This window comes from Piliocolobus tephrosceles, chromosome 3 (assembly GCF_002776525.5).
Source record: "Piliocolobus tephrosceles isolate RC106 chromosome 3, ASM277652v3, whole genome shotgun sequence".
NCBI lineage: Eukaryota > Metazoa > Chordata > Mammalia > Primates > Cercopithecidae > Piliocolobus > Piliocolobus tephrosceles.
Genome location: NC_045436.1, coordinates 104,359,156 through 104,378,501, shown reverse-complemented (window position 1 = coordinate 104,378,501; position 19,346 = coordinate 104,359,156). Strand labels below are relative to the sequence as shown.

General features: G+C 36.8%; 1 protein-coding gene and 1 pseudogene across 5 annotated transcripts in view; both read right to left on the bottom strand.

Moving 5' to 3' along the window:
• WDFY3 (WD repeat and FYVE domain containing 3) overlaps window positions 1–19,346 on the bottom strand; it is a 315,830-nt gene that overhangs the window by 209,850 nt on the left and 86,634 nt on the right. The gene's annotated exons all lie outside the window — the stretch shown is intronic.
• LOC111549416 lies at window positions 7,817–7,912 on the bottom strand (annotated as a pseudogene).

The following is a 19,346-nucleotide window of genomic DNA, read 5'->3' as shown; positions in this document are numbered from 1 at the left end:
ACTGAGAACAAGGAACATCTCAAAGAGGAAAACAGCTCACTAGTATCATACAAATCATGACTGCATGGGGCTGGAATATATGTTAAGAACTGAAAGTAATGAAAGGAAAATGACAAATGAAAAGATTGTGTAGAATTACATTGGTAAAACCTCATAAATGAAAAAAATATGAATAAGGTAATGACATCGACAAAAATAATAATGGTAAAATAGATGTTTGCTTCTTCACAGATTATACTATTGATTAATTAGGATGAGGAGCTTTACTGTGAGTTATTTTATATTGTTCACAAAATATCAAAATTTATATATCCAAATGAATTTTGCTCTTTGAATTAGTTATGTTGGAAAGCTATGTATGCATAATTATGTTGACATGGTTTGAAATGCTTTAAAAAATTCCTCTCTACGAAATGCTTTAAGAGCATTGTGTAAACTACATCTAAAAATCAGTATCATCATATATCATGTGTTACCAAAAATAGAATTTCCCAGTGTACTCATATGCTTTAGTTTCAAAACTTCCTCAAAATATCTTGTTACTATATATCAAATCCATTTAAAAGATTGAAAATTCACCACTAATAATCAAAAGGCTGCACTGCACATTCTGTGTTTGCATCCCCAACTACAGTAGCAATTGCTGAAATTTAATTCCTTAAGTGTCTACTATATATAAGGAACTAAGGGAATGCCGACTCCAGTTTTTACTCTGTCAATAATGTGGCTATATTCATTTTTCTAAAATTTCAAACACATCGGAGTACAACTTTCCCTAAAAGTGACAAAAATGGCTGCAATGGGCTAGAGACAAAACCTTTGCAAGGTATAAAAAGGCTGCTCAAAATCTGGTGTGTCCCTAATTTTGAAGCTGTACCTTCTGCCCTAATCCTCCTCTCATCCCATGCTCATACCACATCACCTATCTGCTGCTCTGTGGACACACCATCCAATTTCAAACCCTTGAAGCTTCTCCTAGATGGTCTTTGTTTGAAATGACAGATTTTTCTACTGCATGCAGTAGAAAATGAACTATCATAGGTAGTTCATGACTGTACTTAATCTTCAAGCAATGTGAACACAGCTATATAGTAGTAACCTGATCACTGATTCAAAGAAATATTTATCAACTCACTCCCAACCCACTCGAATTTCTCTCTGTTCCAGCCATGACTAGCTCTACTTTCAGCAGCTTATATTCACTATGTTCTTGTCACCACAGCAACTGAAGACATTACTTTGAAAAGTAAGACTTTAAAAATGTTTAGAAGAAAATGTTGGAAAATACAACCTCAGGTTAAGGAAGAAATGTCTTAAAATGAAACAAAACAAAAATTATGCACACACACACACACACACACACACAAAATCAACCTCATCAAAATTAACTTCTGTACATCAAAATTTTAAAAAGTAAACATAAGCTAGAAATTAGGAGAGAAATACTTGCAACATCCATAATGAACAAAAAAGCATTACATTCAAAACATGTAAAGAATGCCTTCAAGTCAATGAGAGAAAGGCAAACAGCCCAATAGAAAAATGGACAAAAGACAAATAGGCATTTCACAGAAAAGGAAACATGAATGGCCACAAGAATATGAAAAGCTACAAAACCTCGTTAGTCATAAATGAAATGCAAATTAACATGACAACAAATTAACATTTGTGTTAGGCAGAATAATGGCCCCTAACGACGTCTCTACTACATCCTAATCTTTAGAACCTGTATCTTACATTATGTGGCCAAAACGACATTGCAAATGTGATTAAGTAAGGGGCCTTGCAATGGGGAGATTATTCTGTATTATTTGAGCAAGCCTGATATAATCCCAAAGAAGGAGTCAGGAGAGAGAACGAGATGTGACCAGGAAGCAGAGGTTGGGAGTGATATGGCCATGAGCCAGTAATGTGGGTACCACTGCAAGATGAAAAGGGCAAGGAACAGATTCTCCCCTAGAGCCTCTGGAAAGAATGCAGCTCTATGAACACCTTGATTTTAGCCCTGCAAGACCAGCTTTGGACTTCTGACCTCCAGAACTGTAACATAATAAGTTTGTATTATTTCAAGTCACTAAGAACATGGTGATTTGTTAAAAGATCAATAGGAAATCAATATACTATTGTATATCAAAAATCAAATGTGACAATATCAAATTAGTAAAGATATGAACAAATGGGTTACAAATTTTAGGCAACAGTGTTTATGGATCGGCATTATCTGGTTGGAATTATCTAGTAAAATTGACCATATACAGATCACACGAATCAGCAATTCCACTTAGGTATATACCCTAGAGAAACTCACATATATGTAGAAGGAGATGTATAAAGTAATGTCCATAAGCAACATCGATTAAATTGTAAAAATCTGAAAATAATTAAAGTGTTTGTCAATAAGGAACTATATATATATATATTTGGAGACAGAGTCTTGCTCTGTTACCCAGGCTGGCGTGCAGTGGCAGGATCATGGCTCACTGCAACCTCTGCCTCCTGGGTTCAAGCAATTCTCCTGCCTCAGCCTCTCCAGTGGCTGGGGTTACAGGCATGCACCACCATGCCCAGCTAATTCTTTCTATTTTTCTTTTTAGTACAGATGGGGTTTCGCTATGTTGGCCAGGCTGGTCTTGAACTCCTGACCTTAAGTGATCGCCCTCCTTGGCTTCCCAGTGTGCTGGGATTACAGGTATGACCCACTGTGCCCGGCCTGATGGTTAAGTCTTACTGAGCTTCTTCAATTGTTTATCATATATACACTCAATTGATAGTTTTCAATTTAGCCTTATTCAAGATTTGTATTTAATAGCCTTGTTCAAGATTTGTAATTTTTTACCATACATATACATCAATTGCTAAATATTACATCATATACTTTTATTTTAATCCCTCTATTTCAATCTGTGTATTATTCTCTTCATTCACAGACTGCATGGGAACATGAGAATCATTTGTGGTTATCTGATAGCAAATAACGTATCTCCCTGTGAATTATTTTCTTAAATCTAAAAAATAAGAAAAAAAAATATTACCCTTGCTTCACCTCAAATATACCATAAAGATAAACAAATAAAGCAATACAGTTATTTCTGAAAGTACTTTGCAAGAAAGACAGCCATATCTTAGGAAAATATTCTTCTTTTCACCAAATCTTTTCTCAGTTTGTCAAATTACATTCCTTTGATTTTGAGGGCTGAATTCAAATGTCTTTGTTTTCCAGGAAACAGCCTAATGGCCTCTAACTAGAATATGATCTTCACAATCATAAAAAAAAAAAAAAAAAATTTGTTAAGCTAGGTGCAGTGGCTCACGCCTGTAATCCCAACACTTTAAGAGGGTGAGGCAGGCTGATGGCTTGAGCTCAGGAATTTGAGACCAGCCTGGGAAACATGGCAAGATCCCATCTCCACTCAAAATACAAAAAAATAGCCAGGCATGATGTACATCTGAAGTCCCAGGTTGAGGTAAGAGGATCGCTTGAGCCCAAGGGGTGCGTGGAGGATGCAGTGAGCTGAGATTGCACCACTGTACTCCAGCCTGGGTGACGGAGCAAGACCCTGTCTCAAAAAAAAAAAAAAAAAAAAAAAAAAGATTATTAAGATCTATTTATCTGTTTCTGTTTTAAACTATGTACATTTGTACGGAGGTATTTATACTCAAATATAAGGACATGAGAAACATTATCTCATGCAATCTTCAAAACATTGTTAGTAAGTAGTATGAATGGGACTTGAAGTCATGCCTTTTGACAGCTCTTTGCTCTCTGTAAGAATGCCTGTTACACCTGTGCCATCATCTCATATCCGCTCATCCCAAATTCACATATAATCCTCATCACCTAGAAAAACAAGCACTGAGTATCCACATCAAGGCTCTCAGTCAACAGTCAATATTCTAGTTTGGTCCCATTTGAGGATATTTCTCGACATACCACAGGTATAATAAAAGCATGTTAGGATTTGTGGAGGGTATCTCCAAAAAGTGCACAGCTCCACTACCACTCTTTGAAGATGAATCTGATGTGAGGTCAGTAATCTGTTTCTTTATATCCAACTTTTAGTAGTTGGCAGAGCACCTGACACACTGAAGATGCTTAATGAATGGATGGATAAATGGATGGATAGAATGAGGCAGAGAATCTTCCTGCTGACACACCTAAGTTATCTTCTCCACAAATTCTTCTATTCAAATTATTTTAAATTATATGTATATATAATCTGCTCTTTATTCACTTTTTAGGGATATACACATGAAAAAGATTAGGAAACTTATGAAATTCTTAAACATACTTTAAAATAAAAGGTGACAGTAATATGACTATCAGGGACACAAAAATTACTTGTTAGTAGATTTATACCCTTTTTTTTTTTTTTTTTTTTTTGAGACAGAGTCTCGCTCTGTCGCCCAGGCTGCAGCGCAGTGGCCGGATCTCAGCTAACTGCAAGCTCCGCCTCCCGGGTCCACGCCATTCTCCTGCCTCAGCCTCCCGAGCAGCTGGGACCACAGGCACCCACCACCTCGCCCGGCTAGCTTTTTGTATTTTTTTTGGTAGAGATGAGGTTTCACCGATTGTTTCCCTTACAATTTTTTATTTTTATTTTTTGAGACATAGTGTCACTCTGTCACCCAGGATGGTGTGCATGGCATGATGAGAACTCACTGATCAGAGCTCACTGAAGCCTTGACATCCTAGGCTCAAGTGATCTCCCACCTCAGCCTCCTGAGTAGCTGGGACTCATTTTTTCAGTTTTCATAGAGTTGGGGTCTCACTACCTTGCCCAGGTTGGTGCCAAACTCTGGGGTACAGCGATCCTCTCACCTCAGCCTCCCAAAGTGCTGGGATTATGGGCATGAGCCACCACGCCTGGCCTCCCTTATAATTTTTGCATTAGTCTACAAATGAAATATAAAACTGTATTTATATTCTCATGACTGGGGGATACATTCTCACTAAAGGAGTTGAAGAGTGGAGGGGTAGACGAAAAGAAGAGCAAACAACTACGTGTCTCTGTCCTTCCACCACATCAAAACGTAAGAATGATTACTACCAATAGGCATGTCTTAATTACATCATTTCACTGCTGATCACATGTAACCTATTTTAAAAAATGCCTTTGGGGAAGAATCAGAAGAGAAATGTTATTCTTAAATCAGTTAGCTATTTAATATATTGTGTATATCTATCTGAAACAGTGACAATATTTGAAATATGTGGCTTCTCTAATTTCTGGGGAAATAAGTAACTAAAGTGAATAATTCTGCAAAGTGTAAGTCAGTTTACCACATTTTTTCTTGGTAAGTCTCATCATCATCTTAGAAGGGATGCAATGTAATAAAATATAAAATACTACCTTGAATAAACTGGCACAAAACCCCTCTGGCAGTAAGGAACTATTTCCTAGGCTTATTTATTTTTATAACATTCCCTAATAAGACCTAACTCTCATTATTTTGAAGAACAATCTAAAAAAGTAATGCCTTTTATATCATTACTGAAGGATCAAGCATACCTAGCTGTTATTTTCATTTTACTTGTCTCCTTTCACATTTTACAATTAACACCTAAAGGAGCTGGGGAAAAGGGAAAGACCATACAACTGAAATCCTCTAGTTGAAATATTTGCTAGGAGGTTTAGCATTTGGAGGTTAAGTTTCTAATCTACTTATTCTATTTCCAATATCTAGGCTTTTGAATTCAGTGGCTCAAACAGAAAATACAAACTACATGAAATAAATGTTTCATATAAAGACCAAACTACCTCTAAGAAGCAGACATAACATTCTATTTAATGATTGAAATAAAATATACATGTATGTGGTGTCTCAAAATTACATGCTAAAAATTACAATTTGAGTTGAGAATATTTTTCAGGTAGGGAACAAAGAATGCAAAGATTTGGGACTCAAAAAGCTATAGATTACTTTTTAGTTTTTCTTTCTTTGTGAAATTACACAAAACAAAGTCATTCTATGGTCAAAACTGAGTCACTCCAAGACATTTAGTTGATTTGGGTTCATGCATATATTTATGTTCCTAGTAGAACATACACTAAGTCATTCAAAAATATTGAGAGCTACATCAATGTTGATTACTTAAAATATTTGGACTTGTTTTTAAAAGCAACCTTTTTCTAATGTGAAACTTACTATTGATCTAGGTTTTTAAAACAATATTCACTTGCTTTTAATTTTTGACTGATTTAAAAATTTTCATACCATTTAATATACACTTAAGAGTATATTTAAATGTACTTAGGAAACATAACAGGTAACAATGATCATGAAACTTGAAAATTAAACTATATAATTTTTAGACTTTGAAAAGAATCTTCTACCAAACCATGGTAATAAAATCAGTGGCAGAATGATGTAAGAACAAACTGACCAAGGTAGAGGTGAGAAATCTCAGAGGTAGATCCATATATCTAATCAGAACCAAACATTTGATAGTTGTCACAGAAAAGGGTATATAACAATCACGTAGATGGTACTGAGAAACTAGGTCACTAATTTTAGAATACAATTAAACTAGACCCCTCCCTAAAGCCACATACAGAGGTGGGCTCAAAATGGATTAAAGATCCAAATATAAAAGGTAAACTATAAAGCTAATAGAAGAAAATACATATTCTTTGTTGTTGTTGTTTGAGATGAAGTCTTACTCTGTCACCCAGGCTGGAATGCAATTCCTCAAGTGATTCACCCGCCTTGGCCTCCCAAAGTGCTGGGATTACAGGAGTGAGTCACCAAGCCTGGCAAATATATATATATATATTTTCTTATGAATCAAGTAAGAACTCTAAAAGGATAAATTCAAAATCACTTACCATATATAAAAATAAAATGATGAATGTAATTACTTCAAAATTAAATATTTTGGCTTGGAAAGGAACACTGTAAACCAACAAAAAAAGACAGAACACAATAGAAGATATTTAAAATATCTAAAACTGATAGGAATTAGAATATAGAATTTACAAATAATACTAAAAAAAAGAAAGAAAAAGAAAAACACAGCAATCCCACTGAAAAAAAAGGCAAAAAATATGAACAAGCAATCTGGAAGGTCATCAAACACAGAGGTGTTTAAATTTAATTAGTATTCAGCGAAATGCACACTGAAAGAAAATGCCACTTTGCACCTAATAGATTAGCAACAATCAGAAAGCTGGAAAATGCTGTGTCCTTAGACATGTGGACAGAAACTACATACATGACTAGTGAGAAAATAAACTGGATCTAAAGGGCAATTTTGCATCACTTGGAATCTTGCACTCCTCTTCTGTATCTACACTCTGAAGAAATTCTCTCATTGGCAGGAATTTTTTGGAAGCTACTTAAGAGGTCCATCTCTGAGCAAAATAGGCAAACCAAAGTTGATACACAACTATATATAGTTATTTAAAAGTATATATTTCAGATCCATTTAAGTTGGACACATCTTAGAAACACAGTGATGGGTTAAAAAAAATTTAAAAATAAGATGAAATACATTACAATGTAACTTTTGGAAATTAAAAATACATGGACAGAAAGCAAACATTTTACAAGGACACATATTAACAAGACAACATTAACTACTTTAGAATGGTTGTGCCTATCCTTCATTAAATTAATAGCTCTTTAAAGAAAATAATTACTTTGCAATACTTCTGAATTTAGCTCAACTAACCCTAAAAATCACTGTTTTATATAAAAATATATTTACATTAACAACTAAAATTAAATACTTATATACCAACCAATTCATTTCTTAAGTTAGTCTCAATTGAACCACATTTATTTATTTCTTCTTCTTCTTCTTTTTTTTTTCTTTAAATGAATGCTTCACAAATTTGCACGTCATCCTTGTGCAGTAGTCATGCTAATCTTCTCTGTGCTGCTAATGTGAGCACAACTGAACCATGTTTAAATCACATACATGTATTTTTTTCTAAAGTGATTCTTAGCTATTTATCAACACAGCCATTTTGTTCCTTTTAACCCTCTGACACACACATACAAAATCCTTAAAATAAATTTCATCTGCTCAGCAAGTAACAAGAAAAATATATGTATTTGTAGGAATATTTAGAGAAAGGAGGAAGGAAAGAAGGGAGGGAGGGAGGGAACTGGTGTTTCAATAGACATTAGATATTCAATCAAATGCACAACTTTTAATAGCAAAATAAATCTGAGTTTCTTCTAGTCTTCAGACAAACCTACCCATGGTCTCCAACAACAAAAAAGTCACGCTGGGAATACCAACATGGTTCTGGTAGTGTTCAATACCCTAGATATGCCTTTAATAAAAAGACAGCAATTTCCTATTAGTATTTTGGAGTCATCACAACTTTGGCATAATCTCTCAGTCTTCCTATGAATATGTGATGAAAACTATGGTACAGAATGATCACTTTTACACTATAATATTCTGAATCATGAATAATTTATAAAACATTAACCATTATGCTGAGTAGGTGCTTGGGATACAGTGGTACACATCAACAACCTGGAACATGTGGCATTTACACCATGTGCCAGGAAATGACAATTCATTTAAGACAGACATGATATCTGACCTCGTGGAGTTTAGAGGCTGGGTGGTAGCAAAGATTATGAAGGATGATAAAGGAAAAGCATGTACTAGGGAAACACAGGAAGAGTAGAGAAAAGTACATCAGGGAAACCTAATTTAGCTTCAGGGAGGTAGGGCTGTGGGGAAGAAGAGTGTTAGGAAAGAAAGCACATTTTTAAAAGATCGTCAATTACAGAAGAAAACAAATGAATTTCACTGGCCTATCCTAAGACCATTCTAGCCAATCAGATTTTTGTAGCTCAGTTACTGCCCATTGGCTTGTAATCAGTATTTCCAAGTGGAAAACACCAGCCATTCTTTCCTTGAATCATTTTAAGTCTAAGGGGACAGCATCAGTAATTAGTAGCCCAGGCTGGAGTTAATCCCTAAGGAACTCTCATTTCCTCCCTCTATGTCAGTTTTTGTCCAGGAAATAAAGCCTTAAGATTCATAGCCAAGTACAATGCTAGGTATTTTCACAAAAATTTATTCATTTATTTCCTACCCAAAATGGTATGCCTACTTTACACATTTAAAAAATGGAAGCTCACAGTTTAAGCAGCTTGCCAAAAAGATCCAACAACTAGCATTAGCTAAAATTTGAATTCAAGACATGTAACTCCAAATCCAGTACTCTTTTATTAAGTAGAAGCTCTTTGTCTTTAGGAAATAACTTTACTTATGAAAGCAATAGCAATTTTATTTTCTAATTGTTCCTACTAAAGATAGTACTATTTGTTCTTCCTTAAAACATTTGGACAAAATGATCAAGTATTTTTGTCCCGAATAACTTAAAAAAAAAAAAAACAAAAAAACCCCCACAAAACCCATGTTTACTTTGTGTATCTTCCACTAAGGGTGTAACCAGACTGGTGACAAGAAATATGACTCATGAGCAGTATCTTGGCAAAGAATTCTTAGTATCTCTAGATACATCTGACACACAGGGGAAATGTTACATACATGTAACTACATTTTCTTTTCCTTTGAGGAGTTCCCACTATCTTTAATTCAAATCAGCCATAATCCTAACACAATGCCTCAATATTAAATATAGAATAATATTCAGAATATTAAGGAAATAATTTCTTGGCAGAATCTGCCAAAGGCAAATACAAATAAAAAATTACTGTTGAGGGAGTCATGGTGGCTTGTGCCTGTAATCCCAGCACTTTGGAAGGCCAAGGTGAGAGGACTGTTGAAGCCCAGAAGTTCCAGATTATAGTAAACTCTGTTTGTGACTATTAGCAATTAAACACAGCAATGTATTATGTCATTTAATGAGTTCTGAGCAATTCTTTTATTAATGAGAAAATGAGATAATAACCTTAGAAAAAAACTCCAATATCACGAGTACTTAACTATTAACCTTATTCTTCTGTGAATAAAATAATATACTTTCATATTGTGACTTTCGATTTAAAAAAGACAGGTTCCATAATCTTGCATATCCACTAAAATGTAAATGCAAAATATTTCTGCCTTTGTCTACCGTTCTTACCTTCTGCTGAAGCTAAACTAAATAGTGGTGTGTTAGATTCAGCTTGTACCAGCTCATGAGAGCCGATGGCTCAGTTTTCAGAAATTTTGGACATCCAGCTGTCAAACTACAAATAGCTTGGGACCAGCCAAAGTGAGAATATTTGCACCACAGCAATCAGCAAACACTAAAAATTGGGCTTTTTTCTTTTCTTTCCTGGCTAGCTGGTTGTTATAAAGCTTGTCAGTACCTCAGCACTGTGCTTAGGCCACACTAGTGCTTCAGCAGCTTCTATTTTTATCTTCTTTTCTTCTCTTCTTTACTTCTCTTTTCCTCTGTAAACACTGATTTTATACTTTTATTTTTTCCCCAGAGGCCTTGCCTTGAAAATACTTAGACTACTTCAAAAAGTTCAGATATTGTGACTAATGATCTAAAGTAAAAATATTTTTTCACCAAAATATTCTCACAGAAAGTGTATCCCTGATTCCTTATCTGATTGGCCTGATTTATCATATTCTACTACTTTAAAAGCAGTGTCTCTATTCCTTGTCAGGGTGCTAAGAGCAAATTTTTATTCCCTCCAGTGAATATTGTGCTTGACGCTCATACATGTATTCCTCATAAAACATAAACGCATATTATCAATACTAAAATGTCTACAGTCTTTTGTCTAAGCAATATATTTTGTGCATGATATTACACATTCACAGAGACCTTTTGCATTAAACTATGAATCATTATGCAAAAACAGAATACAAAATTGATTCGTTCCCTTTTACTGAAGAAGAAATAAAGACAGGTTGAAATTTCTGTAAAGGCAATGAAACTAAGAAACAATGTTTAAACAGCCTCAATATGTGATAAAAAATATTCTGGTTTGATTCACAAAAATGCTGCATTACAGGGACAAACAATAGACTAGCAAGAATAGCTGGCAGTAAAAAAGTTCTGGTGTCAGGCAGATATGAATTTCAAATTCTGTTCCTCCATTCACTATCTATGTGACCTCAGGAAAAGTAAATCAAACTACCCTAAGCTACATTTTCCTTAATAGTAAATGGACATGAGTATGATACTGGCTTTACAATGCTGTAAGAAAAGACGGTCAGAATACATGTGATATGACTACCACATGGAAGGCAATCAATGTTTAGTTATGACATGATTGGAACTGGTTACTGCAAAACCAACCAATGACTTTGAATTGGAATTAAGAAAAAAAATTAATCATTTTAATAAACAGAGTATGTTCCAAATTCTTACAGCCAGTATATGATAAATGTGGTGGGGATTGCAGCTCAAGATCCATCATACCTTGCTACTGTAATGGGCTTTCACGTATTACAGAGGCTATAAAACAAAATAAGCAAGGTTTACACAGACTCCTTTGCAAATAGGTTCTCGTTGCAATTTAGGTTCAGCCAATCAAACTTACTTGCTCCAGCTTTTTTTTTTTTCAAATAGTGTCTCACTGTAACTTGCACTGGAGTACAGTGACATGACCATGGCTCACTTCATCCTCAACCTTCCAGACTCAGGCAATCCTCCTGCCTCAGTCTCCTGAGTAGCTTGTACTACAGGTGCATATCACCATGTCCAGCTAACTTTTGTATTTTTTGCAGAGACAGAGTTTTGCTCTGTTGCCCAGGCTGGTCTTGAACTCTTGAGCTCAAGATATCCACCTGCCTTGGCCTCCCAAAGTGCTGGGATTACAGGCGTGAGCCACCACACGTGGTCTTGCCCAAGCTTTGAAAAGGAGAAGTGAAGCAGAGACCACACTGTCCATGATCTACGTACCTTTTTTAGCTGAAGTGTTGGACAGAGATCCCAGTACCCAGTAATTACCCTGCTGGCTGCTGGGAGGCAGTGCATGTCACATCTATTTGCCTGGTCATAATATAGTATGACTGGAGCAAGCAGCAGTAGAGGTAGCTTTTTGCAATGGCACTGAACTGTGTGTTCTAGAGCAGGGGTTGAGAACTTTCTCAGTTAAGGGTCAGATACCAAATATTTTGCCATGCAGTTTTTGTTACCACTACTTAACACTGCTACTGTAGTGTGAAAGCAGCCATATATAATAGGTAAGTGAGCATGTATTGCCGTGTTCAAATAAACGCTGACATTTGAATTTCACATTTTTTTAATTTTTAATTTGAGAAAGTATTTTGCTATGTTGTCCAGGATGTTTTCAAATGCCTGGCCTAAAGCAATCCTCCTCCCACCTTGGCCTCCCAAGTAGCGAAGACTACACTACAAGTGCCCACCACTGTGCCCACTGTGAATTTATTAATTTTTAAGTGTCACAAAACATTATTTTTCCTTTGATTTTTTCAAATATTTAAAAATATAACAACCATTCTTAGTCTGTAAGACATACACAAGCAGGTGATAGGCCAGATTTTGCCTGCAAGCCATAGTTTGCCACCCTACAACAGTCTCCTGATCCACACGGACAGCCACAGCTCCCTTAGAAACCAGTGTTGAGGTATACCACTGGGAGATGTTTTTCAATTTAACCATGAGTCCAAAATCTGTTTTGTCTGCCCTTTCCTCTCCTCCGTGATTTTGTAAGCCACTAATGCCATGTAATAAGTATTTTCCTGCGTAAACTGCTAGAACAGATTCTATTCTCTGCAACTAAATCCTGACTGACTCATAGTGCTACACATACATAAGTACTTTTTATTTTCAACCAAAAAAAAAAAAACCCTTATTATCTTTCAGTTATACACCATGAAATATTCATTTACAAATTAATTTTAATGCATTAAAAATATGACTTTACAACTAAAAAACTACACACAACAGAATATCATTTTAAGAATACACTATTTAATTGAAATTTATTTCAAACTAGGCACATAAATCACCGAATCCAGAAGAATCTACAGATTCTGCAGAACACCATGATAAATATAAGAAAAGCCTAATTAATAATTTTAAAGTATTTATTATGTATGAACCACCAAAATATAAAATTATATAATGGGGAAGAAAAACTGTTCACCTCCTTTCAGTGATTAGGGAACCTGCATTAGATTACAGAATGAAAAAGCAGAAAACAGGAGAACTCACTAGACATTTTGCTTATGGAAACTCTTACTTTTTGTTTTTAGGGAAGCATCAATGCATCTCTAAAGTCTATGATGGCTCTAGAGTATCTTAAGTGGCAACTGCATAATCTTTGAGCACTACATTCATTTCTCTCCAGGCATTAAAAAGTCAAATTGGGACAGACCTTCAGTTCACATCAATAACAGTAGAACTAATCTTTCCTGGAAGGTAGAGCAGAGAATAACCCTGGAAACAGAAACTATCTAAAGGTAATTTAGAAAAATGGCCTTCAATTTTCTTTTTGTATGCAATCCCTCACATAAGTCAGAATCTTTACTATTTTTAGGTTGATATTTCAACCTGAGTTTAAAGAGTTACAAAAGATGGCATTATAAGCGTTGACAGTTTTAAATAAAATAATATATCAGGCTTTGGAATGTATCCATGGGATCTAAATATAGCAGCACAATCAACATCCTCTATGACATATATATATTTTTTAAGTTATTCTTTAACAGTCAGAAATTTAAACTTATTTTGAATCAAAATTCAGGCATTATATAATCTCTTATAAAGTGTGTGTGTGTGTGTGTGCATGTGTATAAGAATCTCCAAAAAAAGGACTCTAAAGAAAGGTATTACTAAATACTTTTTAAAGTATATTAAAGGGTTTAAAATACTTGTTAAAAGTATTTTAAAGGTCACTAAAACTAGTAACCATCATTTTGTTAATATCAAATATCCAATATTTGATGAGTTCAAGATCTCATAAATGTCATGGTTGATTTTTTATAGATATTTTATACGAATCAGGTTCAAAATAAAGACCACTTACTGCTATTGGCTGATAATGTCTCTTAAGCCTCTCATATAGATCTCCCAGTTTATACTGGGCACAGGAACTCTGTGTTGCCTACTGTTTGCTGAATAATTTATTCAACAAATATTTATTAAGCAACCACTATGTGTCCGGCAATGTTTTAGATGCTAAGAATGTAGAGGAAGAATAGACGCCTGCTAAAGTCTGTGTCCTTTTGGAGTTTAGATTCTCATGAGAGAGAGAAAAAAAATAAACAAAGAAATCAATTATGTCTGATGGTTATGAAAAAAATTCAGTGAGCTTTGAAAATAAAATGTTCCTAGGGTTGCTGTTGCAGTCTGCATGGTCAAGGAACGTTTCTCTGAGGGATTCACACCAGAACAGAAACCTGAATGAATGAGGGAGCGATCCCTAAGCATTTCTAGGGGAATAAAATTCCAGGCTAAGGAACAAGTAAAACCAAAAGGCTTGAAGTAAGATTGTGCTTCACATGGCTGAAGAACTGTAATGAAGCCAGTAGTTCATTTGGGGAGCAGAATTACAGAAGGGGAGAGTGTTAAGCTCTCAAATGTCTGCATTGTGATTCAGTGTTTACTTCTCTTCAGCTGCTTTCCGCCAACTGAGACCAAGGAGATGGCTCTATATACTACCTCCTCTACTCTGCTGCTTCTTGTCACTCTTTTCTGCAAAAAAAAAAAAAAAAAAAAAAAAAAAAGAAAGAAAAAAAAAAGTACATCTGTGTCTTTCCCTGCAGCTTCACCTTGCCTGAGACTTTGTAGTCCCCTTGTTACCCACCATGTGAGAGCTCTGCTGTGTTTAAAATCTGTAGATATTTGCACACTTCTCAATTTGCTTCAATGTTCACAATGTTTGGCAGCTCTTCTCATGATCTGAGGCTTGGGATTACTGTTTTCTCTTCATTTCACTTAAGTTAAAAGATTTCTTCCTTATTCTTTATTCTTTTTGTTATATTCAGTTAACATTAGGAAGAAGAATAGAATACAAATGCTTTTACTTGGTCATTTTGAATGAAATCCTTTTCTTCACCTACTGTTGATAAATTTAGAGTAGGTACACCTACAGAACTTACATTTCTAAATCTCTATTTTTTATTTCAATTTCTAGATTTTCCTATTTCAAAATCTGAGAAATTCTAGACCACCACCATCTATAGACTTACCACTATTATTTAAAAATAGGCCAGCTGCAGTGGCTCATGCCTGTAATTCTAGCACTTTGGGAGGCCGAGGCAGGTAGATCACAAGGTCAGGAGTTCAAAACCAGCATGGCGAAGATAGTGAAACCCCATCTCTACTAAAAATACCAAAAAAAAAAAAAAAAAAAAAAAACACCTTAACCAGGTGTGGTGGCAAGCGCCTGTAATCCCAGCTACTCAGGAGGCTGAGGCAAAGAATTGCTTGAACTTGGGAAGTGGACGTTGCAGTGAGCCGAGGCTGCATCACTGCACTCCAGCCTAGGTGACAGAGCAAGACTTCATCTCAAAAAAAAAAAAAAAAAGTAATTAAAAAAAAAGTAATTTAGCACAGAATCAACTTTAAATGTGTATTAAAGACTCTATAAGGAACATAAACTTGGAAACTATAGCAAATTTCTACCATGATCCTTACATTCAAACTAAGGAATAACAAAAGGCAAATAAATGTCCACATTCAAATGGATATGCAATGAAGAGAGAATAAGCAAAATATCAAAACAATATATGTTAAATAAATACAGCATTATTACTTTCGAGAACATAAACTCTGGTTATGCTGATAAAAGCTTACTCTGTTTTCTACTTTAAATAACAGTCCAATTGTCATGTACTTATGTATAAGTGATTTGCATGAAAAGTATTCTGAATCATCTAAGAACACTTTTTAAAAAGTCAGCTCTTGGCCAGGTGCGAGGGCTCACGCCTACAATCTCAGCACTTTGGGAGGCTGAGGTGGGCAGATCACTTGAGGTGAGGAGTTTGAGACCATCCTGGCCAACATGGTGAAACCCCAACTCTAGTAAAAATTAGGCTGGGTGCGGTGGCTCACCCCTGTAGTCCCAGCACTCTGGGAGGTCAAGGCAGGCGGATCACCTGAGGTCAGGAGTTCGAGACCAGTCTGGCCAACATAATGAAACCCTGTCTCTACTAAAAATACAAAAATTAGCCAGGCATGGGGCACACGCCTGTATTCCCAGCTACTCAGGAGGCTGAGACACGAGAATTGCTTCAACCCAGGAGGCAGAGGATGCAGTGAGCCAAGATCACATCACTGCACTCCAGACTAGGTGACAAAGCGAGACTCAGTCTGAAAAAAAAAAAAAAATTAGCCAGTTGTGGTGGCACACACCTGTAATCCCAATTATTCAGGAGGTTGAAGCATGAGAATCGCTTGAACCCGGTGGGAGGAGGTTGCAGTGAGCCAAGACTGCACCACCACACTCCAGGCTAGGCAACAGAGCGAGACTCTGTCTCAAAAAAAAAAAAAAGTCAGCTTTTTCAAATAGGTGAACATTTTTCTCATAATTATTAATAAGTTACTAAAAAGTAACTTATTAAACTCTTTCCTCAGAAATGTAAAACTCAGGTTAGCTTTTACTAAACTTTAAAAACACTGAATTAGTGACCTCACATGGTTATAAACTAAGAGTTCAAAAATTGTATGTGTTAACATTTACTTCCTTATTCATTTAATAACACTTTTTACATGCAAGTACTCTGCTAGAAACTAGTGATGCAAAGATAAATCAATTACATGCTACCCTGTAGGGGCTCATGGTTAAGTGAAAAAATATAATAGAAGCAACATGATAAGTATTACAATGAATAATAAATAAATAAACAAAGTGCTATGGAGAACACAGGGAAAAGGCAGTTAACTATCAATAGAGAAAGTGATATCTGAACTAAGCCTTAGAAATTGAAGAGAAGTTCATTCAGCTGACAATGGACTAGAACTTATATCCAGCAAATAAACTGTGTATACACACAAGAAAGCCCAAGATACCCCGCTGGGTTGGCCAAGTAGTTCTCCATAGTTGGAACAAAGGGTGAATATGGAGAAAAGCTGGAGATGAAGCTCGCGTAGAAAAGCCAGTCACAGGAAGAGCCTAAAAGGCCTTACATCTTAGACTAACAATAAACTGTTAAGTAGGGGGGTTATATATGTTGAGAAAATATTTCTAAATATAGTGTGATATGTGGGATAGATGTATCTTAATGATGCTTTCAGCCATAAAGGCAGAGCCAGTGGAGGTAAGGGTGGGGCACAGCAGTATGAGAGATTACAAGTAATGCCACTGACACACGAGTAACAATCTAGGAAGTAGATATCTTTCAGGATCAAAGGAAAAAGACATCAAAAGGACTCAGAATTCCAGATTGGGTGATATGAACAACAGTAGTGCCATTGATTAAGCTGGAAATAAATTGAAAGAATAAGAATTAGTGCAAAAGATAAAAAGAGACAAATTGGAACATGGTGAAATAAAAGGGTGAAAGAGGCTGGGCACGGTGGCTCACACCTGTAATCCCAGCACTTTGGGAGGCCGAGGTGGACAGATCATGAGGTCAAGAGATAGAGACCTGGCGTGCCTAAGATGGCCGAATAGGAACAGCTCCAGCCTCCAGCTCCCAGTGTGAGTGGCACAGAAGACAGGTGATTTCTGCATTTTCAAATGAGGTACTGGGTTCATCTCACTGGGTCATGTGGAACAGTTGGTGCTGGTCTACCGGTGCAGCCTGACCAGTGAGAGTTGAAGCAGAGTGAGGCATCGCCTCACCTGGGAAGTGCAAGGGGGAAGGGAATTCTCTTTCCTAGCCAAAGGAAATTGAGATACACAACACCTGGAAAATCAGGTGACTCCCACCCTAATACTGCACTTTACCAAGGGTCTTAGCAAAAGGCACACCAGGAGATTATATCCCACACCTGGCCCGGAGGGTCCCACGCCCAGGGAGCCTCCCTCATTGCTAGCACAGCAGTCTGAGATCTAACTGCAAGGAGGCAGCAAGGCTGGGGGAGGGGCGCCCGCCATTGCTGAGGCTTAAGTAGGTAAACAAAACCTCCAGGAAGCTTGAATTGGGTAGAGCCCACCACAGCTCAAGGAGGCTGGCCTGCCTCTGTAAACTCCTCCTCTGGGGACAGGGTATAGCTAAACAAAAAGCAGCAGAAACCTCTGCAGAAGTAAATGCCCGTCTGACAGCTTTGAAGAGAGCAGTGGATCTCCCAGCACGGAGGTTCAGATCTGAGAAGGGACAGACTGCCTGCTCAAGTGGGTCCCTGACCCTTGAGTAGCCTAACTGAGAGACATCCTCCACTAGGTGCAGACCAACACCTCACACCTCACATAGCGGGGTACACCCCTGAGACAAAGCTTCCAGAGCAAGAATCAGACAGCAACACTCACTGTTCAGCAATATTCTATCTTCTGCAGCCTCCGCTGCTGACACCCAGGCAAACAGGGTCTGGAGTGGACCTCAAGCAAACTCCAACAGACCTACAGCTGAAGGTCCTGATTGTTAGAAGGAAAACAAACAGAAAGGACACCCATGCCAAAACCCCATCAGTATGTCACCATCATCAAAGACCAAAGGCAGATAAAACCAAAAAGATGGGGAAAAAGCAGGGCAGAAAAGCTGGAAATTCAAAAAATCAGAGCGCATCTCCCCCTCCAAAGGAACGCAGCTCATCGCCAGCAATGGAACAACGCTGGATGGAGAATGACTTTGACGAGTCGAGAGAGGAAGGCTTCAGTCGATCAAACTTCTCAGAGCTAAAGGAGGAACTACATAACCAGCGCAAAGAAACTAAAAACCTTGAAAAAATATTTGACGAATGGCTAACTAGAATAACCAATGTAGAGAAGTCCTTAAAAGAACTGATAGAGATGAAAACCATAACACGAGAACTACGTGACAAATGCACAAGCTTCAGTAACCGACTTGATCATCTGGAAGAAAGAGTATCAGTGACTGAAGATCAAATGAATGAAATGAAGCAAGAAGTCTAGAGAAAAAAGAGGAAAAAGAAATGAACAGAGCCTCCAAGAAATATGGAATTATGTGAAAAGACCAAATCTACATCTGATTGGGGTGCCTGAAAATGACAGGGAAAATGGAACCAAGATGGAAAACACTCTGCAGGATATCATCCAGGAGAACTTCCCCAACCTAGTAAGGCAGGGCAACATTCAAATTCAGGAAATACAGAGAATGCCACAAAGGTACTCCTCGAGAAGAGCAACCCCAAGACACATAATTGTCAGATTCACCAAAGTTGAAATGAAGGAAAAAATCTTAAGGGCAGCCAGAGAGAAAGGTCGGGTTACACACAAAGGAAAGCCCATCAGACTAACAGCAGATCTCTCGGCAGAAATTCTCCAAGTCAGAAGAGAGTGGAGGCCAATATTCAACATTCTTAAAGAATTTTCAACCC